The sequence below is a fragment of the Triticum dicoccoides genome, chromosome 4A (genome assembly GCF_002162155.2).
Source record: "Triticum dicoccoides isolate Atlit2015 ecotype Zavitan chromosome 4A, WEW_v2.0, whole genome shotgun sequence".
NCBI lineage: Eukaryota > Viridiplantae > Streptophyta > Magnoliopsida > Poales > Poaceae > Triticum > Triticum dicoccoides.
In genome coordinates this window covers 38,985,016-38,989,902 of record NC_041386.1, presented here as the reverse complement: position 1 = coordinate 38,989,902, position 4,887 = coordinate 38,985,016, and the positions used below count along the sequence as shown (strand labels likewise).

The window sequence follows — 4,887 nt, the reverse complement described above, 5'->3', positions numbered from 1 at the left end:
GTACCAGGCGAGCCAGAAGAAAGCTGGAGCTGTACTGATGGGCGCATGAAGAAGAATTGACTCTCTCAATAGGGTCGTCTTTAGTTTCTAATATGAACACTTTAGTTCCTGTGCTAGATTTTGAGTCTTGTAATAAGTTCTACTTTTTTCGAGCTCGTGAGCGCTCCAGCTCCCTTTTCTGTTATTGCAGATCGGGGAGGGGGTAGTCCTCAATTCCGTCCTTTGAAAACCTTGATAGAAGGATGTCTTTCGTTGTACCTGGTTTCACGTTTTCTGCCCTCCTGTTAGTCTAAAAAAAAAGAGCTTAGTGGACCAGCGCAACCCGATGATGCACTTGCACTGAAACTGAAACCATGGTGTGGATCAGCTCTGTTCAGGCTAGACGCAGACTTGTCATCTTCATCGATGATACTAAACCGCGTGGTGGTTGGAGAGTTTGCGCATAGGGTTTTTGCCGGTTGACTTGCAGCGGCATGCATCTTCATCGTCTTGGTCGCCGGAGTCCTTGTCATCAGTCATCACCATCGATCGGCACCATGCAATAAGTCTCAAACTATGGTGCGGAACTGCTTGTCTGCTTAGTTCAAAAACGGCAGGAGAAGGGCAGGCTCTGCGGATAACAAACTAAGTTTCAGAAACAAAGCAGCAAGAATCAGAGTGGCGCAGCGGAAGCGTGGTGGGCCCATAACCCACAGGTCCCAGGATCGAAACCTGGCTCTGATAAATTTTTCCAATTATTATAGTTTGAATTTTGGGCAACCTTCGTTTGGACTTGCATTTCTTATTGAGCCGAATCTCTATTTATTTGATGCTTTTACCTTCATTCATTTGCTCCATTTTGGGTAACTTCTGTGCTGGGTTTTTTTGTTTTATTTTTCGTCTTTGCTCAAGCGTCGTCTAGATTTGAACTTCTTTTGCCTCCGTTTCAAAAAAAAAAATAGATTTGAACTTCAGAGTTTGCAGTAGCAGAGATGTCATTTTATATGCGCTCCAGCTTTTAGTGTTGTTCCTGGGCAGCAGGAGGAAAAGGCACCGCTGTTCTGGGCGAGCCAACATTGGCAGCAAAGCGGGTTGCAGCCACATGCGTGCAATGCAATTTACTACTGTACTCATCAACTCAACTTGGGATACAATACAAACTTCTGTATTAAGATAGGGGGAGAAAACAATACAAACTCCAGTAGAGCTCTGTACATAACGTGCAACGCCTTTGGCGAGCATCCGCCGATCCACTGGTCCTAGCTAGCAACCAAAGGGCAAATTCAGTCCTAATTCTGAGTATCACAACCGATTCCACGGCCGCGATTCTTTTCAAAGACGCGGTCGTTCCTCTCCAGCCATATCATCCTCAAGGTGCGGCAAACCAAGGAGTTGAGCTGCTCTTTCCTCCGATCCCCCGTGACCGCCGAGCTGAGCCGAGGCCACCAGTTCTTGGTTTCACTTTCATCATCAGCACGCGGGGTGAAGCTGTGCAGTCTCCATGCCAACAACACAGAGAACCAGACCTGACGAGCAAAGGGGCAACCAAGAAGAAGATGGCTCGCAGACTCCTCCTCTTGGCAGCAGAGCAAACGCTCCGGGGGATGTTGCAAGTTACGGTTGGCAAGTCTATAAGCCGTCCATGGGCGATTGTGCAACGCGAGCCAGGCAAAGATTTTGATTACCAGGAGGGACTACTCATCAACTCAACTTGAGATACCTGACACATAACAAAGAACAGTCGAAGTGGCGGCAATAAAGGGCAGGAACGTAAATGTGTCTTCTTAGTAATAGAAGTTCGGCCAAGAGCCCTTGAAAAGGAGCAGAGTACACAAAGCAAAGAGCAGGCAAAAAACTAACCAAAGCAAACAAGACTAATTAAACTAAAACTGAAGAAAGGACCTTTTCCCTGACCCATACCATTCAGTCCACTTTGAGCGCCAGAGCGGAGGCTAAAACAGGACTAAACTAGAACTGGGACCTTTACTTAGCCATACCACAATACGCTTTCCACTTTGAGCGCCATGACGAGGCTGCATAAACTATAACGAACTACTCCTACTTACCAAACTTTGCCGGTCGCCCATGCGGCCATGCTAATGCTAATCGTATTACGTAAAATAAAACCAGGAGCGGGAGCTGAGAGAGAAGAGCTATATTCTTGCATCTTCCCTGGCAGTTCATTCCTCACCTTCAGAAGCTTGCAAAATGTTGACTATTAGATTGTGGAGTGAGCAATAGGTGTTACTTGAGCAGAGCTCACGGCTACCCGTTTGCAGGATGCAGAGCCCTGACGAGATGATGCACCAGAGAAGAGAGGACTGGACCTGGGTCTTAACAAAGCAGATGAGAGAGACAACCGCAAGCAACCACAAGCAGGTGGATGTGATCTCCTTGGAGTTTTCTTTGCACACCACGACCCTCCAGCTGGCTGACCAAAAGCGTCAATTGCATTGCATAAAATAGATGTCCGCATATGTGCTCATTCATGACCCTAGAAAAAAGATATCGAGAGGGTCTTTTATAAGGATGCCAATAAAATGTTCCATTGTTACTTCAATTAAAAGGTAGCTTATGCATCACAACCTGAAAACTGGGCATCCTCTCGATACATCAATATCAGAGCCAGAAGGCAGAAAGGGCGACCAATTGTGTGGGTGAGAATGATCGATTCAGCCACAGACAAACCATACTATTAGCTGTTGCATGAAAATCTAATACTCCCTCCGTCCCGAATTACTTGTCGCAAAAATGATAGAAATGGATGTATCTAGAACTAAAAATACGTCTAGATACATCCATTTCTGCAACAATTAATTCAGAACAGAGGGAGTATGTATGAAAATTGAACCTGGTTTTAGTCCAGACATTTTGTATGGTTTGTCGTGGTTTCGTTTCTATGAAATGGAGCCGGGGGAGCTCCCCTTTGATTGAAAAAAAAAAGAGAATAAGAATCAGAACGGAGCACTGTATAGGGTAACAAACATGCTGACCTGGAATTCACCACCAAGCAAGAGCAGGTTGTGAGCATTGACGTGGTAGATGGAGTAAAAAGGCTCAAGAGAAGGAGCACAAAACCCTGCTATCGTCTCCCACCCCAAGAAAGCAGAGCCCTCAATTCACCACAGCGAGAACAAAGAATGTGCAGTCCACATCGCATTCAGGTTGTTGAGACACTCAGTTGTAACACAATGCACTGCAAATAAAAGATATAAATATAAAGCTTAGTTTGCAATGCTAAAGCTCACATTGAAATAACTATGCCTACACAGAGTCAAATACAACATATCTGGACAGCAACTCAGTATGTCTGCATATTAAAAAAATATTACTCATAGCAGATAAATTGTTTGAGAAAATACACAAATCTGAGATGGAATAGCTAGAAAGCATATTGACCAATTGGGCTAGAGATAGAACATATGCCAAGGTACTACTACTGTTCTGCAGACTACAGTACAAACTGCTATCCTGCATCATGAATTTACCTACTCCTTCCATCCATATATATCCTAATGCATTTTTCGAAACAACCTTTGACTATTGATAAGATTAATGGTATATGAGATGTATGATGCGAAAATTATATCATGGGAAGCTCCTTTCACGTATGAATTTGACGGTATGTTTTGTGTAACCTGCATGTCATATATTATTGCTTTAACATGTGGTCAAAATTAGTCTCGAAAAAATGGATTAGTAGGCTTTTATCTTTCCAGTGTATGACCTTGCTCAACCTATAAATTCAGTGATACGTAAATACAATATATAGCAATTTGATTCCAGTGATCCTCACACGAGTATGGCATAACTTTACTTCCATAGATGTAGCAAAATAATAGTGTCAATCCATCCTACAATAAGGAGAAAGTCATACGGGAAAAAGGCAGCCCGTTGTTAGACGTGTGCAGTTGGATGTGGTCACTGACTCAGGTGATGCTGGCCAACATGTTGGTGCCATTGAGAATCCCGAGCGAGCAGTCGAGGGGTCAGGGAGAAGCTCCACATACAAGAGTTGTCACTGTCATCGAAGCCACCAGTAATTAGCCGCCTACACTACGTCATCTGCAACCGAAGATCTACTCAGAAAGTTTGGTGGGCGGGAGAAGGCCAAGGCACAAGCGGATGGAAAGGAGGATGTACTGTGTACATGCCGCTAGCTGTCTTGCCGTCGTCTGCAACAGACAATCTATTATGGGCATAGAGCGCGAGACTACGAAAATAGACATATTAGACTATATTAGTTGATCGGGTATAATTGTGTACGGGAAGGATCGAAAGTATATAAGCATACAACGACAACCTGTATGCCAAACGAACAATTTGTCAAACACCTGACCTGTATAACCATCAAAGAATCATCTATGTCCACCTCTCCCTTAAGATCTAGCAATATCGAAATTCCTATAACTTGAGAAGAATAGAAACAAAGAAATAGATTGTGGTGCTATGCTACGCCCCCTTTTTAGCCTCGAGTACGACACACATGAGACATGGCATCGGCTCAATGTAGCCGGTGTTTCTCGATTGGAGATTGCTGACCATGATCTAAAAGAAAATGCTGACCATCATGCCCGCGATAACAAACAGGGTGAGGACTGAGGACAAAGGAGAAAGGATGTTCAACGGAATGGTGACTACCAGTATCACGTTGCCGTTGCCGGCGTCGTCGACCTCCAGTATCGCGTTGCCGTCGCCGGCCGGGCTGGAGGCCCCGATCGGTGATGACGGCGCCTACGTGCCGGAAGAAGGCCAGATCGCTGGAGGGCTGGCCGCCAGTGCCGCGCTGTCGCCACTGCTGGTAAGAGAGGCAGAAGGAAGGGGAGGGGAACGATAAAACGACCGCTGAGCGGCGGCGGCGAGGTCGAGGAGAGGGATCAGGCGTTATGAGAGAGAGAGAGGGAAGAC

The 4,887-nt window shown here is 45.3% G+C and overlaps 1 long non-coding RNA gene across 1 annotated transcript; it reads right to left on the bottom strand.

The window, feature by feature from the left end:
* Positions 1-1,147: 1,147 nt before the first annotated feature.
* LOC119284839 lies at positions 1,148-4,887 on the bottom strand. The gene is made up of 3 exons (XR_005139247.1): positions 4,621-4,887; positions 2,973-3,175; positions 1,148-2,473 (listed from the first exon to the last, which is right to left on the bottom strand). It is a non-coding gene; the product is annotated as an uncharacterized LOC119284839 (long non-coding RNA).